Source organism: Arvicola amphibius, chromosome 1 (genome assembly GCF_903992535.2).
Source record: "Arvicola amphibius chromosome 1, mArvAmp1.2, whole genome shotgun sequence".
Lineage (NCBI taxonomy): Eukaryota > Metazoa > Chordata > Mammalia > Rodentia > Cricetidae > Arvicola > Arvicola amphibius.
The window spans coordinates 168,983,662-169,007,198 of NC_052047.1; the positions used below are offsets into that span (position 1 = coordinate 168,983,662).

General features: G+C 35.8%; 1 protein-coding gene across 1 annotated transcript in view; it reads right to left on the bottom strand.

Moving 5' to 3' along the window:
- Nucleotides 1–23,537, bottom strand: part of Rfx3 (regulatory factor X3) — a 249,935-nt gene that overhangs the window by 135,855 nt on the left and 90,543 nt on the right. The gene's annotated exons all lie outside the window — the stretch shown is intronic.

Genomic DNA, 23,537 nt, shown 5'->3' on the forward strand with positions numbered 1-23,537 from the left:
ACTGAAAGAAAAACCTTTCAGGTCCTCTGATTTATTAAGTATACAGAGTATTGATTACATTTTGTGCTACAACAAAGGAGCTAAATATGTATGTAAGGCTTGCTTCTGTGCAAGGAACAAGGAATGGACCAGATACTGGATAGCATCTGCTACGAAGGTTTTCAGTTTCATAAGCTCCAGGGTGAGCAGTAGACCTTTGTTTGATGAATACATACAGAAGCCACATGTAGCCAACTAGTGCTCCTCCTTTACTCTGCTCCATCAGTAGAATGTGGGTTCCCACAGTGAGTCTTTTGCACTAACACTCCCTCTTGTTTACCACAGAGCCAGTGGGAAGCTTTGCCAGGACTAGCTTATGTGCCAATAATTTATGATAATGATTAAAACTACAATGTTCTTATTTTATAGGAGAGTAGTGTGCGGCTTGGGATATCAAATCACACATCACTTACACACACATAGAAAACAGAAAAGAAGGATTTGATGTCAGAATAAAGTTTATGCTCTTAACTTCGCAGGATACATTGGGAGCTGAGTTTAATAATACGTAGTGTACAGGTAAATATAATGAGACTAACAGAGTGGTAACATTCTAGAATAAAGAAACAATAAAGGAAGCAAAAATATGTCAACTATTCAACAACAGTAAACTAAATAAGTACTGGAAAATGATTGCTTTTAAATTTAAAGCTAAAGACTAGGAGAGAACTTTCTATTGGGCCTCCAGCTGTCTATTCAAAATCAAAACTGGCACAAAGAGCCCTATCTAGTATACCCAAGTATTAATCAAACCCCAGAATACTTTCTGCTAATTCTAATTTCTGTTCATTTGACTAGTTTTTTTTAAAAAAATATTAGATTTGTGTGTATTAGTGTTTTGCATGTATGTCTATCTGTTGTCAAATATATGTCTGGTTCTCAAGGAGGTCCAAAGAGGGTTTTGAATCCACTGGGACTGGATTTATGGATGGTTGTTGGCCACCATGTGGAGACTGGGAACATCCTCTATAAGAACAGCCAATGTTCTTAAATGTTGAGCATCTCCCAAGACCATCTGACAGACACAGTTTCATTCCTCTCTAATCCCACCACCTCCATCAGCCCTGAAGAAGGGACTCTCTAGCAGCCTCCTGCCTTTCATAAACATCCTTGAATGGCTATGACTACAATTTGGTCTATCATTTACTAAGTCTTTTCCTTATGCTAGAAACCAGTCTACTTAAACTGTGTTAAATACAACTGGCAGTTTAATTTCCAAAGGAAGACCATCATGCGATGTTACGCTTATCAAACAAGTGTGGAAACAGACCTGGATGGATTTTAAAATTTGCTAAAAGCATGCAGCTAGAAAGAGGAGAATCTGAATTCACTCTAATTCTGTGTGGCTTGAAAACCCATGCTTAGAACCACTGGGTGTACTGTGTTGCAGACTCATGACAGAATAGCTTCCAAACAAAAATCCAGACACTGGGAATGAGAACAGTAATTTGGGGTTCTAATGTATGTTTTCTTAATGTACATTTCCAACAATCATGGAGAAAGATCCATTCCACCACTATCCCTAAGACATGAAATTATTTCCTTTACTGAAGCAATACTAATTCCCAACTAATAAATGTTTTTCCAGAGCCACTTTACATTCCCTGACTCTGGAGACCTAATCTTAATGCAGAACAGTGACAATATAAAGCATATTGAAAGACTATAATCATCTACACAAAGTCTGTTAGACACACTGACATACTAAAAGTATTCTGGGGAATCCCCAACATTTGTGCAAAGTGAAGCTCATTCCAGGAGGGCAGTGTCCAGAACCTGCTACCCTAGGGAGCTGAACAAGAGTTGGGTGCTTATAAGGCATTCTCATTCACCAGCAGAAGTTTCTGAGACTTTGTTTGTGTCTGGGGTAATTTGGTTCATTTTGTCCCTTTGGTGCCTGTTAAATGATATTTGTTTATCAATCACAAGTGTAGTCACATTAATCTATTTTGATAAGCTAAATAACCCCCTGCAGTTTGACTCTGATGCAGCCCACATGTAAATGACTTCTTATAGGAGAGACATGCACAATTTCCGTCTAGTCATCCTTGCCTAATGTGACTGTCAGGTGTGTCGTGAGCAACAGATGCTTGTTTGACAAAGGGCCTTTTTATTCTGGCTAATTAAGCAGTTGGACACACCCGCCTGCTAAGGGTTCTGCTTTGTACAGCCAGCTCTGGATGAGTCATGAGAATCTAAGGCTAAATAGGCCACATTTTGAAAGAAGGTTAATTAGCCCCTAGGAGGAGGAGAAGAATATTGCAAAACCCAGCTGCTGAATGCAACAAATTAGCATTTTTCAAGCTGATGGGCAAACCTAGGCAAATCAAGTGTGTTTGGTACAAACATGCCTTATTGCAAGTTTCAAAGCATTCAAATGTCCTTTGGGGAACTTCCTGAAATTATTTAATGCACATAAATTCACAGTTGGATTCTTTTTAGCACATACAATGTGCATGCCAAATTAATTGGTTTAATAATCTGACCTCGTCAATCACTTATCCAGCAGAACTTTATAAGCTTATACCAAGCTGGATTCACCTGATGCTTACTGGGATCTTCCATTTTGAAATACTTTCTCTTCCATAAAGCAAAGCCTCATGTCTCCTTCCACTAAACTGACTTTTAGTTTTCTATATGAACTGTGATAAAGAGCTACAGTTTTCAAATTGCTTTTCCTTTTACCTTACCATAGGAAGACCAAGATGCTAATTCCACTTTTGGCTTAAACCAACTTAACCAAAATTATTATACTCGTTACTTTATGGTAAAATAAGTTATATCTAAATACAGCTGTACTCAACACAAATTATAAGAATTTTAGAAGCCTAATTCAACATAAGATCATAAGAATGCTATTTGATAATTTTAAATTACTATTTTTAAACTAGAGAACAAGTAGTTTAACAATAGTATATTTTTACAAGAAGAAAGAACCAAAATCATTCTAAAGATTCTGAAACATAGAACTCTTTATTACTAATACTCAAATTCAGTTAAACCTCCATTAACTAAAATTATGGTATAATGGGGCTAGAGAGATCGCTCAGTGGTAAAGCATATTTAGTGCTCTATTTATTAGAGGGCTGGCTCCTAGCACCCGCATTGGTCAGTTCACAACTCCCTTTAACTCCAGCTCCAAAGGATATGTCCACACCTTTTTTTGCCCCCACCCCCACAGACACAGAGAGAGAATAAGAGAGAGACTGACTTGAATAAAAATTAAGATTTTAAAAACATAAATTTAGAGAATTAAAGTGAGCATTACTTTTAGAGAAAAATATTGTTAACATTTACATTCCTGAACAGAAATCTTTGAAGTTGATTATTAAAAGATTATTTCAAAACAAATATGGCTATTTATTTTCAAAAAGCATAATACAAAATAATGCATTAAATAACCACATAATTTTTTAAAACCTTAACAAAACATTCTTAGATGATTATTTTACCTGCACAGACAAAACAGAAAAGTTGATTTTTCACTTTTCTGTGCAAGAAGAAAGCAAATGGAGGAAATATTTACTGCAGTCATAGCCCACATTTTCCCTCTTTAAAAAAACAAAAACAAAAAGCAAAAAAAAGCAAAAAGAAAGTATTTCTAAGGAAAGTTTATACACTGCAAAATGCAACCTTATCACATTAACAGATAATGTAATTGAGGGATATAAGAAGAAAATTCATGACTTTCTCTATGATGACAGTCCTCCTTTAGGTTTGATGTATTAATTCTTAAGCGTGTGTATAGTAAATCTTTTATGCTAAATTCATTCTTAGAAAAGGTGAGGATTGATAGTAGTGGATGCAGACTGTCCTGTGTCCTGTAGTCATCTTTCTGTGATAATCAATGACAATGATTAATGCTGGAGATGGTTAATCAGCCTACTTGTCGCATACACAGGTTGCCTGGGTAACTTTTATCACTTTTCAACAAAGGCTTTCATTTATCTAATTCTTCCTGTGACTCAGAATAGATTTCAAAACATGGTTTCTTCAAAAATAAAATACAAAAGTAACTGTTAACAGTTTTTATCTTGAAGAACTAATTACCTAAGAATTAAAATAAAACCACCCATGAACACTGAAACCAAAATGATGAAATGATGTGAAAACTGTTTTGCCATTTGTTTTGCTCCTGGTTATCAAGAGAAGCCGTCATCAGGCAAAGGTGGCTCGGCAGCTTTTTCTCTCACTTGTGTTCATGAATTAATAGTCAGGTCAGTCTTGTATAGATGACAGAAGCCAAATAACAACCACAAAACAGTGTCCAGCTAACAGTAGGGGGCAGAGAAGGGAGGCAAGCCAGAAAGCAAACAAACTCCCTAAGGATGCTAACTCTATTCTTGTCCCTGGAAACAGAATAGCATAATATACAAAGATTCCTACAAAAATTTATGAGCCAGAGTAATACATTTCCCTACTGAAAAACCCAATCTTAAGAATAACCTGAATCTATCAAATTAACAATTCCTGTTAGAAATCAAAAGAAAATGAACACTGATTATTTTATCATAAACTTATTATCACTATTCATGCAGATACCAGGACAAGTTACTATGTTTGTCACTTATGGCATAGGTGATTTGTATACATTTAATTCTAATTTTGCCCATGAAATACATATTCCTAGTTATAGCACTGGGAAATTAAGTCTAAAGAGATTAAATAAGCTTAATTATTTAATAATTAATAGCAAAGAACTATTAATAAAAAAATTTCAAGTCCAAGGCTGCCTCAATTTGATAATAATGGTCAGTCAAAATTTGGGCACTAAAGGAAAGAATTACAGTTTTGAGCACATGAACATATCAAAATAATTGAATATGTATCATGCTTCATGGAATCAGTCAATACAATGTTTTATAGTTATAAATTTTTTTATTTAGGAAAGCATATTGTAGCTGTCTCGGAGACCCTAAAATAATATAGGCTGTTGTCATTGCTTTAGGCTGTCCACCAGAACTTGGAAATATAACTCCATTGCTAAAGATACTATACATTTTGGTCATAGGATTTGGCAAGACCAAGGAGTTAATGAACAGGAAGTTCACCCTGTTGGCCAGATTTCATAGTCCTGGAGGGTACTATGCTGGCTATTCTAAGGAAAAAATCATTAGCGCTCTACCTAGCTGTAAACCCCATGAGTCACAACAATGAACACTGTAGAAAGATATGCCCAAGGGAGCAAAAGTAGCAGGAATGTTATGGAGTTGAACAACGCTTTCTGATTGAATGTAAGGCCCACTTAACAGAGGAAAAAAATACATGCCTGGTACTATAAATCTGACCCACATGTTTGTGGCCTGAGAGGGTTCTCTGCTAAAATTCTGTTAATGAACACAGTATCAACCTGCCATTTAAATTCCTATCTCTATACCTTTAGATTAATGCAGCTCTCAGATCTCACCATACAAGCTTCTTTGTGCAAGGATAACAGTCAGTCCAAAAGCTCACAACTGGTCAGTGTGCAAACAGTGTCTTTGGAATACTCAGCTGTAACTGTGACTATTACACTACTTCCCCAAAAGATGCAGGTAGAAGGGAGATACCCAGAGAAAAACAGTGTCCTCTCGACATGACAGAAATGTTGTACTCATGTACTCATGACTGTATGCAGAGGACCTGTATAAGATCAAGCCAGTCAACATTCCAACATGGGGGTGGCGTTTATATTTCCTTCCATGCAGCTAAGGAGCTACTGAGAGCTGAAGGCTGCTGAAGAAACACAGCTTTATGTGCATGTGTGATTCCCAGTAGGTGGACAATGTTCCAGTATGTGGGCTGTATAAATACACTGAGTGGTTAATTTTTAAAAAAGAAAGAAAAAATAAAAGCACATGAAGTTAGGAGGGGTAAGCAGCAGGTCTTAGAAAATATTAGGATCCAAATATACTGTGGATGCATGAAATTCTCAAAAACTACACAGATTTTTAATATATATATATATATATATACATATATAATCTTTAAAATTTTGTTTAAGAAATACTTATCTGTATGTTTTGGGAGCATCTTGGGTACTATACTGCATAACTGCTGATCTCTCACACTCATATTAATTGGTGACAGGAAATAAACTCATCTCAACTATCAAAAAAACCCTCTAATATCCCAGTAATAGATTATGACAAGGGTATATGAGACAGCACAGATACACTACCATAAGCCTAAAAATCAGTTTCTCAATTAGTAGGCAATTATTATGCAAATTTTTCAGATACACAATCACTTACTTAATGAAACGTTCTTGACATATATATTATACATGATCATAGGTGAGGACAATGTTATCATTGTAACTTCCAAGAGACCAATGAATAAAAACTTGGAGTAGTCTCAAGCTAGACCTAGAATTGCTGGTCAAAAACAATATGGGTTGTGCAAGGGATGGTAGCACATATCTAAACTCAATGTTTGAGAAATTGAGGCAAGAAAATCAGGTGTTCAATGCTACAGAATAAGTTCTAGGTCACCTAGTCTATAGGAGACACATGTATCCAAACAATAGATCCTAGAAACCTACCTCAGCACGGACTGATGAACCTCCCCAGTATGGAACAATGAACTCTCCTCAGAATAAACAATGAACCCATCTCAACATGGAACAATGCAAATTAGTCTGTCATAACTTCTGTAACCCAACACAGCTTTTCATATCAAGTAAATACCTATTAATTTAGTGGTTCTGATATGTTCAGTTTCTGGTCAAGAGTTCTGCCTCTGTCTTTTTACTGCTAAGAAATTCAACTCTCTCAAACACTTCTTAAGAAACCCAGGATAGCCAAAACAATCTTATACAATAAAGGTACTTCTGGAGGCATTACCATCCCTGACTTCAAACTCTATTACAGAGCTACAGTATTGAAAACAGCTTGGTATTGTCATAAAAATAGAGAAGTCGACCAATGGAATCGAATAGAAGACCCAGATCTTAACCCACAAATCTATGAACACCTGATTTTTGATAAAGGAGCTAAAAGCACACAATGGAAGAAAGAAAGCATCTTCAACAAATGGTGCTAGCATAACTGGATGTCAACCTGTAGAAGAATGAAAGTAGATCCGTGTCTATCACCATGCACAAAACTCAAGTCCAAATGGATTAAAGACCTCAATATCAATCTGAACACACTGAACCTGTTAGAGGAGAAAGTGGGAAGTACTCTACAACATCTGGGCACAGGAGACCGCTTCCTACGTATAGCCCCAGCAGCACAGACATTAAGGGCAACGTTGAATAAATGGGACCTCCTGAAGCTGAGCAGCTTCTGTAAAGCAAAGGACACTGTCACTAAGACAAAAAGGCAGCCTACTGACTGGGAAAAGATCTTCACCAACCCCGCAACAGACAAAGGCCTGATCTCCAAAATATATAAGGAACTCAAGAGACTAGACTTTAAAATGTTAATTAACCCAATTGAAAAATGGGGCACTGAACTGAACAGAGAATTCTCAACAGAAGAAGTTCGAATGGCCAAAAGACACTTAAGGGCATGCTCAACCTCCTTAGCAATCAGGGAAATGCAAATCAAAACAACGCTGAGATACCATCTTACACCTGTCAGAATGGCTAAAATCAAAAACACCAATGATAGCCTTTGCTGGAGAGGATGTGGAGTAAGGGGTACACTCATCCATTGCTGGTGGGAATGCAAACTTGTGCAACCACTTTGGAAAGCAGTGTGGAGGTTTCTCAGGAAATTTGGGATCAACCTACCCCAGGACCCAGCAATCCCACTATTGGGAATTTACCCAAGAGATGCCCAATCATATTACAAAAGCATTTGTTCAACTATGTTTATAGCAGCATTATTTGTAATAGCCAGAACCTGGAAACAACCTAGATGCCCTTCAGTGGAAGAATGGATGAAGAAAGTGTGGAATATATACATATTAGAGTACTATTCAGCGGTAAAAAACAATGACATCTTGAATTTTGCATGCAAATGGATGGAAATAGAAAACACCATCCTGAGCGAGGTAACCCAGGCCCAAAAAGATGAACATGGGATGTACTCACTCATAATTGGTTTCTAGCCATAAATAAAGGACATCGAGCCTATAATTCATAAAAAATCCTAGAGAACCTATATAAGAAGGTGAACCCAAAGAAAAACATATAGTTATCCTCCTGGATATTGGAAGTAGACAAGATTGCCGGACAAAAAATGGGAATATGGGGGTGGGGGGGATGGAGGGATTGGGGGATGGGGAGAGAAAAGTGTGAAGTGGAGGATGGGAAGAGCTTGGGGGAATAGGATGGTTGGGATATAGGAAGGGTGGATATGGGAACAAGGAATTATATATCTTAGTTAAGGGAGCCATTCTAGGGTTGGCAGAGACTTGACTCTAGAGGGGTTCCCAGGTGTCCAGGAAGACGCCCCCAGCTAGTTCCTTGGGCAGCTGAGGAGAGGGTGCCAGAAATGTCCAGATCCTATTGTCATACTCATGAATATCTTGCATATCACCATAGAACCTTCACCTGGCATTGGATGGAGAAAATGACAGAGCCCCACATAGGAGCACCAGACTGAGCTCTCAAGGTCCTGATGAGGAGCAAAAGGAGGGAGATCATGAGCAAGGAAGCCAGGACCGCGAGGAGTGCTTTTACCCATTGAGACAGTGGGACAGATCTAACGGGAGACCACCAAGTCCAGTCGGAATGGGACTGATGGAACAGGGGACCAAACCGGACTCTCTGAATGTGGCTGACGGTGGAGGAGGACTGAGAAACCAAGGACAATGGCAATGAACATGAACTCTACAGCATGGACGGGCTCACTGTGAGCCTTGTCAGTTTGGTTGCTCACCTTCCTGGACTTAGGGGGAGCTGGGAGGATCTTGGACTAAACATAGTGAAGGGAACCCTGATGGCTCTTTGTCTTTGGAGAGGGGTGGAGTGGGGGTAGGGGTGGAAGGGAGGGGAGGGAAGGGGGAGGAGAAGGGGAGGAGATGGAAATCTTGAATAAAAAAATGAGAAAAAAAAGAATACTTTACATGGTCTTAATAGAATAGGCTATGTTTTAAAAATATTGCCAGATGCCAGAAATAGTAGTGCTTGCCTGTAATCTAAGGACATGACCAAGGCAGGAGAATCTCAAATTCAGGCCAGTTTGGACTATATGCTATATTATACAGCAGTCTGAAACTACATCTGAAAACATAGTATCTGAAGAGAGTCCCTAGAGTCACTCTTGGTAGTTGCCCAGTCATTGTCGTTTGTGCTGAAGGAAGGAAATCTATATTTATATATTTTCAAATATAATATAACCCCTTTTATGATACTGTCCAAACCTAATGTCCAATTAAGAATTAAAGCATGAAGTTAATATCTGAACACATTAATAACAACTGATAAGAGCAAAGATACCTCTAACAAAGGTTTGGATTGTAATACTGGAAAATACACAACAATGTACTTAGTTCCATCAAGAAAATGGTTTCTGATTTGTTTTTGTAGTTCTGGGGATAAATTACATTCAGGACTTCATGTATGCAAGGCTAACATCTCCAGCCCTCAACCATCTCATTTCAAAACTGGCATTGGTGTCACGTGTGCATTCTTCCTACAAACTCCACACACAATAAGGATCCATCCTATCTCATGTTTTGGGTAGATGACCAAGAATATGCTTGCCAAGTAGGGCTTCTCTATGTTAGGATGGCAACAAAGGAAAGGCAAACATTGTCTTAAAAGGCACAGAGACTACAAGAACCACTGGAGAATTATGCTTGCAATACTATCCCCAAACAGGAAGGCTGTGGTTGCCTTTTATAGCGACTATAAAACAAGAACAGGAATTCTTACTTTTCTTCACACCCCAATGACAATTTTCCTCCTAAATTTCTTGCCCACACAAGAATTTTCCCCATCTTTTTTTCCTTTTATAAAGAGAATAGACTCTTTTGCAGTTCCTAACTATTCTAATGACAGGCTCAAAGAAATCAACACCATCTAAAAAGGGAAAAGAATACTGTATAATAACACTGATAATAATGGGAACAATATATCCCATTTTAAGTGTACAATATCTTAACTGAATTCTCATCACTGACATTTTTGGCAAAAAAGTGAATATGAGTGGGTGGAGTGGGTGGATCCCCTCAAAAAAGCCCTCCCTTTTTCACCCACCCACACACACACACACAGACACACACACACACACACACACACACACACTAAAACATTTGCTGCAAAACATAATGCTAGTAATCAAACAAAACATTACACCATCTTTCATTACAGAAATGCACTTGGAATACACTGAAGTATTTAGCCAACTTCAAAATATCATTTAGATATTTAACATCTAAATAGATATTTAAATATAGATAGACATGATGTCTTTATATAGATAAGTAAAATTTATAATAATTGCAATTATCATGTCCTCATGAAGTTAACATTTTGAGGATTGGCAATACACTCTCTATATGGTTGACCTTACAAAAATGACCTTAGTCTAAAGCATTTTCTTGACTTCAAAACAATAATTTCTTCTAAAACTCCCTTTTAACTAGTACTACAACAAGAAGTGATTTCTTATGTCATTTTATAAACGTTTAATACCTGTAACAGAAATAAATGATGTTTAAGATCAACTCAATTCTTTATGATTGGCAGAAGCTGATGTTAGACAACATTTTAAGAATGAAAATCCACACAAATGAGTTTCATCTCTCTCCCTCTTCCCATCACTAAACTTTGCTAGTCTTTTGTGGGAGTACAGTTAATGTAATAGAAGTCTTCATCTTTTATAAATACATTGATGGTTAAATATTCTTAATCCAGCAATTCTTTTCCTAACCAAATTTGTTCACAAGAGTAACCTCTTTTTTCCAAAGATGTTAAAAGAAACATCTTATTCTACAAATTGCATGGCTTTTCTTACTTTCAGTCTGGATTAATAACAACCTCTTATCTCTCAAACAGCTCTTTCATGACATTCTGTATTTCTGCTTTTATCCCAATCTGCCTGCCCAGTCTTACCTCCCTCAAAGGTTTAGTTTCTTCCCCTTTTAACACACACACACACACACACACACACACACACACACACGGGGGAGGGGGGCTGGGTTTGGGATATATGTTCTACATTTCTACATTTCCAACACTCAGTTTTAAAGGATTCAACCATTTATAGCAACTGTAAGCAATTAACTTCCTTATAATTAGGCACAGTCAATAATTCTACTGAATTGTTGTTCTAAATTTTCAACTACCTGTTGAATTATTTTTAACAGCATATCATCATTACAAGTCTAAATTTTAAAATTTAATCATCAAAGCGAAGCTTAAATTTTTATCATACTAATTAAATTCCTGCTAATAACTGCTCTTATAAGATGTGCAACTTAGTCAGTTCTCAGTGAGTTCAAGATCAATTGATCCCTTCAGACAAGAGTAACTACCTTGATTTTAGTAACTTTGGTATCTCTATTTCTCAAAGAACATTATAAATAAGAGACAGACTTTTCTCACATACCCCAAGTTTAATCAATTACCCACTCCAAAGATTTAGCTCTAATAAGCCCTCAAATCTCTCCTTAGGCTCCATTCTACCACACAGGTGACTGGAGTTCTACTCTCGGGATAAACTGCAAGCTTCCTATCAGGACTTCAGGGTCTCTAGCATGCAGCTCCAGCTTACACGTACCGAGTTTCTACCATCTAAGTAGATGGGGTTTCCTCAGTGCTACAACAGTTTACTCTGCTTCAAATATTGTTTTCCTCCTCACTTCTCATTTCTTCAACTTTTAGGGCTACAATAAATTCCACTTCCTTAATGCTCCCAAACAACTATCACTTTCCCCTTCCTTTTAACAATTCTGGGCCTGTGGTCCTCCCAGTGTTCATGTAGAAATGTGTCATTATTCCACATGGGACAGTTATCATATTGTGGACATTATTCATCTTGGCATGGACAGAATAAAGGGTATGAGCACATAGAGTATGATGACCTCATCACCTACAAATATGCCACAATGTCTAATACACACAGGATGTTCAATAAGTTGAATACAAATATGAATCTCCAAAGATTGTGATTTTAAGACCCTGTTGAGACACTTCTATGCTTTCTCAGAAATATCTAATACTTAAAATTCTGTAAAAGTATAATTGTCCACAAAAGCCATCTGCAATAGTGGCATTCATTAAGAACGTACTTTTATGTTCATAGCCACATTGTTTGTCATAGCCAGAACCTAGAAACAACCTAAATGCCTCTCGACCAAAGAATGGATAAGGAAAATGTGGTACATTTACACAGTGGAGTACTACACAGCAGAAAAAATAATGACATCTTAAAATTTGCACACAAAAGGATTGATCTAGAAAACACCATATTGAGTGAGGTAACCCAGACCCAGAAAGACAAATATCATATGTACTCACTCATAAGTGGTTTTTAGACAGAAAGCAAAGAAAACCAGTCTGCAAATCACAATCCCAGAGAAACTAGACAACAAAGAGCCCCCTAAGAGAGACATACATGGATCTAATCTACATGGGAAGTAGAAAAAGACAAGAGAGGGAAGGGAGCAGAGAAAAATGTAAAGCTCAATAAAATCAATAAAAAAGAACATACATTTATTTCTAATATGAATTTAATTTCAATTGCTAAATTATTATTCTATTGTATAAATCATTATAACTGCCTTTTGTTTCAAATGAATTTGTATATAATTTTTAAAATAAAGAAACAAGGATTAACTCAATGTTAATGAGCAAATCAAATCTTTTGCTACTGCTCTGAACCTTCTAGCACACCATTTCCGGCTCTAGAAAGCACAAATGCTTCCCTGAACTGCAGTTTCAGACCCAGGGCTCTACCCATATCATCACAGAACTGCTGGCCCGACACTTACAGAACTTAAATTTTCACAGAGGAAACGTGAAGATTATGTAGTAATTGTCTGACTTCATCAGTAGTTAATCATTTGAAATTTATTTGAGCTTAGTAATACTCAGCTGATATTATCATAAGTTTTCTATGTAAATACTGAAACTTTCTACAGGAAAAGGTATTCCAGGAAGATTCTAAGTACTAATCAGTTAACAATTTATCTACAGAATTTAAGTACAAAGAATCTTAAAATAAATAAATGACAGATAGAAAAAGAATTAAAGTATATTATTTTCATCTTTCTGGAAATCCTGGGAGGAATATACAATTATTATTCCACTTTTTCTATGGAAGAAAAAAGTATATAGTATTTAAATAATCTTACCAATACCAAGGTTGTGTAACTAGGAAAGAAAAGAATGAGAATGTAATGCAATATAGGATTCCCTATGGTTTGAAAGACAAGTTATCTTGAGTTCCTTTTAATTATCTATCCATATGTCATATTAGGTTCAACATATGACACCAGAAATGTTCGACAGATCAACAGTTCTGTTCCTGCATTATAGTAACTGCACATGCTGTGAGTTTTTAACTCAGTTAATAATCTTCCACGATATATCACCCTCTTAAACAGTCTTCATCCTAGTTCAGCAGCTCACAGGACCTAACAAGGTGGTTGTCTGTTCTATTCTATCTGTCTCAGCTAAAACTAATAAAAAATAACTAAATCCAGGGCTGGAGAAAGGAGCTTGGTAGTAAGGCACCTGTCTAGTAGGGTCTTGAACTCCAGCATTACCCTCCACCCAACACACACACACACACACACACACACACACACACACACACACACACACTACACACATAGAGAGAGACAGGCACACACAGGCTTTAATTGTGTGGCTACTATAACCCTCTGCTGGGGCAGAAACCATTGGAATTTGAATCAGGGCTTGAAGACATATTTTTTTTTCTGAAATCACAGCATCGAGCTCTCAATTGCCCACTTCAATCCTTCTACAGGAAGGAGACTGACCTGCAGTTTCTTAAATGCCAAAGCAAAGGAGTCTCAGTTAGTGGTCTTCAGCATAGGCACCAAAGTCTGTAGCTCCTCTTTTCTTCAGTAACAAACTGCCTACCAGCAAGTGCCAGAGAAAGATACTTAATGTCTACAATCTAATTGCATTGCAATTAAAGGTAATAATTGAGAAGCTGTAGGATATAGATCAATAATAGATAAAACCAAAAAATGAATAAAATGACCTCTAGAATATCTAGCTGCACTGCAATGCCACAATGAGGTAGTCTATTTCAATTTTGTCTCTCCCCTGTTGAGCACAAGCCCATCTTTTCTTGTCATATACCAAGAACTTCTTGCACAGCTTACTATATTGATTCAGCTGTCCAAATGCACAAATAGAACATATTCACAGCAGTGGTAAGACATGGGAAGTGTAAAAAGGAATTTTTTGGTTCTCATCCAGGTCTTTTTAACCTCTTTGGTTTAGCAAACAGTCCATGGTAGTTCTGTCTCGTACATATATCTATCGACACACAAATACTGAGACACAGACATAAAACTTAAATATGGTTTGAATTCTAGTTACATGTGGCTGAGGGAAAAAAAAACTCTTTTATTCTAAAGACAGGAAGGGTCCCCTAGCTCTATGCCACACACCCAGCCTGCTCCATGTCAGGCAGAGATGATAATAAGGAAGCGAGATGGCTAGGTTTACAATGCCAAACGTCAACTCACTTCGTTAAACAACAAATTTACCAGTTAACCCAAAACTTTTAAAAAAAACTTTCTTTAAACTATGTGTGATATTGTCAGTTATCTGTACTAAATTACTAGCTTTAATGATATTTGGAGTAGTTATTTGGTGTTTTAAACTGATAAGTCCAAGGTTTATCATGAATGTACTGCAATCTTGCTCTATGTCTATCCAAGACTGTATCTGAGAAATATGTTATTCTTTGGTACAGTAATTTCTGGGAATGAGGATGCTTATTTTAGATCAAATTATAAGCGAACTTATTGAATACTTATGAGTTTATAAGTGACAGTATGTGTGCCTTGTTTCTTTAAAAATATCTTTTTTCAACTTAATTCTTTATGACCCTCAATTCATTCCTTTCTTACTTAGTTCAGTTGGTCATAACTTTGTTTTAAGTGACTAAAAAGCATTAAAATTACTACATTCAGTTATCAAATACACATGATAAACTTAGCATATAGCTGAGGAGAACTGATAAATAATTCTATTATAAAATATCTGAGGTGAAACGGTTATGTAAAGAAATATTAAAAGCAAATTGAAACTTAATACTTGCCTACTTGCCACTAAAAATTCCAGTCTTTTGCAACTATTCTATACAGAGTGGTTTGTGATAAATTTTAAACAGATTTAATATAAACACATTTCATGAAATTAATAATTTGTCATTAGGAAAATTGATGCATAATACTAGTTGGTACATTAAACAAAATGAATAGTGAGTGAATTCATGCTTCAGTAAATTTATTTCAAGGGAAACATTCATTGGTAAATGAATCACTCAATAAATGTTCTTTGGGCTAGGAGAACAATTATCAGATAACTGACCTCTTTACCAATAGCAACATTTAAAGTTAAGAAGTACTCAGGCTCCCAATTCAGAGTCTGAGACCAATATTCAAAATTATCCCTTTGGTTGGTATTAGAGTTGGCATTAAAACTCAGGACTTCAGTTCCCAGTTTGTTTTGTTTTTTGTTTTTGTTTTTTTTTTTTTTTTTAAAGCTTTAACAGAGCATAGCTTAGAAACAGCAAGAAGACTGTCACAAAGAACAGGGAATGCTGCCAGGAGCTCCCGCACTTATTGCATAGTGGAAGAAACACTCATATCACATGGAGAATAGAATCCCACGATCAGAGGCTCGCCTAGAAGTTTCCAATTGTCTTTCTTACATAAATGAATCAAGCACTTTTTTAGGGCATTTAACAAAAACTCAAGTAAAGCAAACTACGCAAATGTGTGTGATAATGCCAACTAAATGCTTATACATTGTATATACTCGGAAGATTTTTATTTGCTATGTTGTGTTATCCCAGATACTTGGTAATCTGGGTTCATGACTTCTGAATGTAGCCTACAGTATACATTGTGTTTTTATTGCAATAAAGAAACCTAAAAGACTAATTTCTAGTTCACCAGAAAGCAAAAATCAACACATCAGTAATTGCAATCAAAATAAACAGGGAACAGATTCTGAATTTTCTCTTGAAGCGAGTAAGTGTAATTTCAGGGTGTGAGAAGGAAACCTTTCAAATGAAATGGTTTGTGTAACAGCTTTTACAAGGTGTACTTTTCACTGTCAAGCTGCATGAAATGCTCGCAAGGATAATCGGTTTAGTGTGGCAATTTACAGGTTCCCCACAGCACACACTAGATGTCCTTATTTTGAAGTTGCTTCTATGCTTTATTATGCTTAGATTTATATCTTCTATTATAAATAAGCACATTTTATTAAAATTAGGTGTCTTATATGGAAAAATGTGCTCAATTAAAAAACAAATTCCAACCTGAAAGATAAAGGAAACACATTTATATTACTAAGCAAAGAAAACTATAAATTTCCTTTCTGAAAGTTCAGCTGAAGTATGGCTAAAGAAAGTGTGGCACATTTACACATTAGAGTACTACTCAGCTGTAAAAAAAAAAAAACTGCCATCTTGAAATTTACATGCAAATTGATGGAACTACAAAAACCATGAGTAAAGTAATCCAGATCCAAAAAGATGAACATGGTATGTACTCACTCATAAGTGGATACTAGCTGTAAAGCAAAGGATACTGAGCCTATAGTTCATGATTCTAGAGAACCTAAGTAACAAGGTGAACCCTAAGAAAAACATACATAGATCCACCTGACAAAATTGGAAGCATGGGGGTTGAGGAGTAGGGAGGGCAGAAGAAATGAAGACTGGAGATGGGAAGGGTGGATCAGAACTTGAGGAAAGGGGTTGTTGAGATGGAGGAAGGACAGAGATGAGAGCAAGGAATGAGATATTTTGATTGAGGGAGCTATTATGGAGCTAGCAAGAAACCTGGCACTAGACAAATTCCCAGGATTCCACAAGGATGACCCCAGTTAAGACATTTGAGGAGAGGGTGCCCTACCTGGCCTTGCCCTGTAGTCAGACTGATGAATATCTAAATATCACCATAGAGCCTTCATCCATCAACTGATGGAAATTGAGGCAGAAACTCCCAGCGGAGCACTGGACTGAGCTCCCAACGTCAAGTTGAAGAGTGGAAGGAGTGAGAATATGAGCAAAGAGGTCAAGACATGATGGGTACACCCACTAGACATATTTTTAAAGGATTTAAAATTTCTACTGTGTGAGAGTAATGTCTGACCTAACATAGATAAAAACTATTGACAGATTTTAAAGCAACATTGAAACAAATACATTATAATTTTTTTGATGTACATGTAGTATTTATTATGAAGATATTATCAACTATTCTTTTGTTATACAGCAACATTAATCTAATTTATATATCTAAAATCTCATGTCAGAGATAATATTTAAGCCATAGTTACATGTGGTCATTTTTCTTATACCTAGATTTATAAAACTGTTTCCTAAACACAACTGAATAGCTAATTATGGAAAAACATATTTCTTTTCATTATAATAAATTTTGTTACACTTAACAAGAGTTTTCTTATTGTGAGAATGACTAGTCCTTCTTCCTCTTTTTCTTTACTCCATCTCTTTCTCTGCTGCCCATTCCAAATAAAAGGACTCCATATAAATAAACAGTAGTGACAAGATAGCACCTCCAAATTGTTCCATGTAGATAAACTGTCACTAACACAGCTTAATTATACCATTTATTCTATTCTTCAAATATTTTGGCATATCCTGACAACTAATTTTCACACTAACTATAGGAACCCAGTCATAATCTGAACACTGTAGATATTAAAAATCCAGGGAAAGCTCAAAATAATAGGAACATGTGTAATGGCCCTCCCTATTTGGGAGGAGAATGAAGGGCGACCAAGAGGACAAGCTCATCTTCAACTTTATAATCCAGTCTGGGTTATATGAGAATTTATCTCAGAAACACAAAACTAAATTTAACTTACACAGGCAAACTACAATGTTATATACGCAAACATGCCACATTAACAAAATGTTTGGTTCTGTAAATAACACTATCATCATGATATAAAATACACGGTGTTATATATTCTTAGCTTGTACAGTCAGCACTAGGGCAGAACTGCACTATAGCAAGACCACTAAAGGTCAAAATTCATCTTGTGTTACTAGAATTGACTATGTTCAGAGAAACACAAGGTCAGAGAGCAGGGCTAAACATGTACTTCAGGCAATGGTCCCGAGTCATGGTTTATACCCGGATTAATTTGGACCTCCACAATGAAAAATCTACTGTATCATGTTACGAGTAATGCTATGAGTTGCAAAATTTGCTCTCAACATGACCCGAAGATGATTCTATTTTTGTTTCCAAGTCCATAAAGAGTAATTAATAGGAGAAAGATAAAAGCAAAAGTTTCTAACAAATTAATAAGAAAAAATTATTCACTAGATTGTTTTCTTCTTGAGAGTGCCCTAAAGTATTTTTAGAAAGTAAACATTTTTAGTAAAAAGTTAATGAAGAATGGTGGGGAAGACTGGCATTTCTGAAGCTGCTTCTCTAAATCCAGCCAACTGGGGAAGCCTGAGGAGCTCTCGGGCCGCTTCAGTAGATACAATGATATCTGCAGAAACCACACAACCGGATCAAAACCCAAACAAAAGAAAACAAAAGAAATCAAGAGGCAGTGTATACTTTAATTGTACCAGACATAAATTTGTATAGATAAGGAATTTTATGGTTATCTGAAAGTCCAGGAAAAAAAAACGCAAATCTCTGAATTGGCACAGAAAATTCTACAGATAAATTCCTTTTTTTCTTCCAAATTGGGTAATTATTCATACAAATGTTGGAATATCTGTTTATTTAAACATAAGTGGAACAAAGACTTGGTAAATAAAGAATAATGTAATTTAGAAATAAGATTCTAGTGTGTTTTACACTGATGAGTCTAAAAATCTCATGATAAATGAATAAAAGTTTCCCCAGTTTAAGAGAAAGAAAGCAAAATCTACAAACCAAAACAACAAAGGAAATGCAAACAAACCAAAACCTTTACTTCTGTAAAATGCATATATTTATTGAAACATCAATTTTTTTCAGTTATAATAACCTTTTTTATTATCTAATTTATCAAAATGCTAAGTTTCTTTTTAAGTAAACATTATAAAAATTCTTCTTAAAGCACAATTGTGCACACATTAAGCAAAAGTCTTTAAAAGCACACCCAATTCATCTAAGGAGTCATACTGTAAAATTTTATTAAAACTCAGCAATTATTATTGATGTTGCTTATGTTCTCCTCCAAGAATATTTAATAAACTTATTTTATAAATATAAGTTTAAAATTTGGAACATATTATAGCTAATAATTTTTCTGTGTAGCTCAAAAGTGAACACTTAAAATTTACTTTTAAATACCCTACCCTCCTTATTTAGATTATGCCTTGTTTTGATTAAATTTACAAAAGAAGAAGAAAGGAGGAGAAGGAAAGGAAAGGGGAGGAGGGAGAGGGTGAGAGGAAGGAAGTGGGAGAGGGGGAGAGGATGAGGAAGGAGAGGCAGAGGAGTCTAGTCCTAGGCCTTGGATGTGGAGGGTAAGCTATCTGAAGTTCAAGGTCATACTCAGCTAGGTGCTCAGCTACCTAGGGTATGCCAGGAAAGACTGGGCTATTGCGACCCTGTCTACAATCTACATCTAAACAAAACAAACAGAAACTAGCATTTATTGAGCACCTACCATGCAGCTGCCAGACAATTAACACATTATTTGTTAGTACAGTCTTGTACAATGTACCTTGCTCTCCACTGGGAATGCTCAGTTCTCCGTTCCCAAGACACACTTAGGAATAAGTAACCTATAAAACTACACGCTTAGCACGCTCATCTCTTTACACATTTTCTTGCTTTTGATTTCAATGTTAATAAAAAAATTGCTTCATATTTGAAATTTGCAACAAGAATGAGGGCACTCTTAAGAGTAAAATCATGTTATTGCAGAGAGACAGTGGGAAATTGGTAAAAATGCTTTTTTAAAATGTACTTTTCATTAGTTATGCCAACCTGAATGGCCCAGTGCAGATTTGCTATCTTACTGAAAGAGATAGGAGCATTAACTACCACTAACATTTCATAGGCAATTATGATTTTAATCTGTTTAGGATAAACTTTTAAAAATTTACATCAACTCCAAATTAAAATTAACTCCCTTAATCTAAGTCACTGCTGAGAGACTCAAGTAATGCTCCCTAGACCTGAAAAGCATGGCTGCCCTCGGCTGCCTCTTTTGTCTTCACTACAGAAGACCCCCCCCCCCTTGCTCTTCTGTGTCCTGAGCATGCAGTGCCCCTGAAAGAATATTTTAATTTTTAACTTTCACTAGTAAATTGTGAAGACTTTTAGATCCACTCTCCGAGGTCCTTTTCATTTACCCAAACTCCAGTTCCATTAATATGACCTGCTTCCTTTTGAATGTAACACATGAGACCCAGATGACCTTCCTTCTCACTGTATCATAGCTGCTAGTAATCGTCACATTCTCCTTCCGTGGACGATAAAGCAGTGATACTCCTGAACGTCTCCACCACTTACAGTAGGTGAAGTTTCCTTAATGGCTGCCACTAGACTTACAGGGACTTACTTGATACCTGTATCTCCCCAACTCTTGAACATATTTGGATTATCAAATTCACACACAGTAATCTCATCTACATTAATGATCTTGTCTAACATGTGAGAAAACTGTCTCAAAGTGGAAAGGAATGGTCAAAGTTGGAAGAATTTAAAAAAAAAAAAAAAAAAAAAAAAACAAGAGCACAGACTTGTGAGTCAGCCAGTAATTTCTAGAATCTTTACATGACAAGTCACTATTAAATACTACAATCATTTTTTATTTACAAATAAATACTAACGCACTGAATTGTGACAGCCAAGATAGGAGTCAAATGCTTAAACACACAGGACAAGAGTTGTTTTGGGTGATTCATATCCACTTTGGAGGTCTGAAAACTGGCAGGTGATAGAGTGCCAGAATTTGAATACAAACCTAAGAGATTTCAATAACTGTATTTGTTACATTATGCTGTTTGGCATATTTCTGCCATTTAAAGTCATTTTAATCTGAGCCTCATTCAGGGGAAGCAAAACAGAAGTTACCATTATGCCTATAAAAAGAATAAGCCAGTAGGAAAATTTGTGAAATCAGTGTTCTTCAAAATTCTCAAAAAGTACACAAACATAAATGTTCCCTACTGCCCAGAGCCGTTGACAACCACAGGCTAGTCTTAGACTATACATGCAGTAGCATGTATGAGAAAGAATCCTGTGGCAGACTAAAGAGGCAGAGTCCAAGTCTATTCTAACCAAAACCAAGATAAAACAATAAGCAAAGAACGTAAAATAGATTACAGAAATTACTGCATTTAAATAAGAATATAGTTCTCAAAGCAATAACTATCGGCTCTAGTTAACTAACTCTAATGACAAAGGAGTTAATTTATTAAGAAAACACAGAGATCATAAATGTTGTGTACCTATTTTCAGAACTACTAAATAATGCAAAGAATGAGATGTGAAAATAGTAATATTCTACGATAAATGGAGACTTTAATACCTTCCGTCAAAATTAATTAACAAAAAATCAGCAAAGACAGATGGACTGAACAATATTAACCATACTAACCTAGCAGCATTGATCGGACACCACAATCAACAATACCCACACATACACCCTTCTCAAGAACAGATCACAATGTCAAAAACTCTATCGTATCAAAATTAAGTTGAACGTCAGTAGCATGGCTGGTGTTAACCAGTCAAGCATGAGTGAGACCCTGAATTTTACTCCCAATACCAACAAAAATTAAAAAAGAAATTGATCATTTGAAAAAATAAATATATATACTCCTAATTAATTAAGGTGTAGTCAAAGAAGAAATAAAAGGATAACTGAAAATTCTTTTAAACTGAATAAAAATGAAAATATAACATACTGTACGCTGTGAAGGGCAGAAGCCTTCCACAAACACGAGTAAAGATAGCACAAATAAATGACTCATTAACTCAATGTTTAGCAGTAAACTCGAGTGGATTTTAAATAAAAAAGGTTTGTGATCAATAAAATGTTAAATATGGGAAAATTCTAGGGCTATTTCTAAACAGTAAAACCAAAATATTTACAGAAATATAAAAATCAGTTCTAGAAGGTGTACAACTTGCTTAATAGCATTTAAAATAGTAAATATTTTTTAAATGAGCCATCTCTGCTATAGGAGTTATATATTAATATCTGAATACTTATAGTTTTTATTTCTATCTAATAAAATCAGATACAGATGTACATATGTCAGCCTTTATCTAATTAACTTAAGAAATCTGTGTGTTATCAATTGTCTGTATTCATATAAGTAGCATAAAGGTTAGGAATGCTGAATTCTCCATCCATTGTCTGGAATCATACCCTGGTTTATCTGTACTGGTAGCCATGAGAATGAGGAAGATATTTAACAATCACAGCCTGAGTTTTCTCAACAAACAAGTGGAGAACCAGTAATTCCTACCTCCTCGAGTGATCGTAAGAACTGGAGACAGAGCATTTTGGCTTACAAATTAAGAGTTAAATAAGTATCAACGACTATTAGGTTGTATTGATTTATAATTACTTGAAGTTTGTAGTCATGGCATGGCTTGAATAGTTTAAGTAAAAATAGGATATAATCACAGAAAACTGGAAGCTCTTTAAGTAATTTAAAAATCAGTGTCAAAACAAAAAGAGGTAGACTTTCTTTCCAAAGTAAGGAAAATGAGTCAATAAAGAATTCCATATTTAATGGGCTGTTTTTGGATCAAAAATGTAACAATTCAGCACTTCAAGCAATATGGAAGTTCCTGTTAGCTCTGGCCTGTTGCCTTCAGCTACTCCTTCCTATGTACTGCATTCAACCAGCCCATGGGCTTGAATGTTACATCTTACAGAATAGAACGTTTGTTTCTAAATTGGTTTTAAATGGATAAGAAGCCAGCAATATAGTACCTGAACATTTTATTTCATATTAAAAAAATAAAAATAAATGTGAAAGACATGTATTTTGTATGCTTCATCAGTACGAGTATAAATGAATTTGTAAATAAAATATTAAATAAGGTAGGTTATTGTAATAAACTATTTTAAGTACTAAGTGGAGGGTCTTGTTAACTGCACGCTTCATAACTGAAAGTTCACCCACAACCCTTTCTAGGATATGAGGAAGTTTGCCACTGTGAACCTGACTGCAAGGAGACAAACTATCAGAGAGAGCAAATCCATGTGATCAGAAACACAAGAGGTCGCATGCTGCCATACACATTTGCCTTGAACTACACCAAATAACAGCATTTAGCCCTTGAAAGAGAAGGCCAGAACAATGTGAAACATTAGTTAAATATGAATGAGATATTTGATATTCACAGAGCCTATTAAGAAGACAGAGGGTGAATACTTAAACCCAGAACAAAAT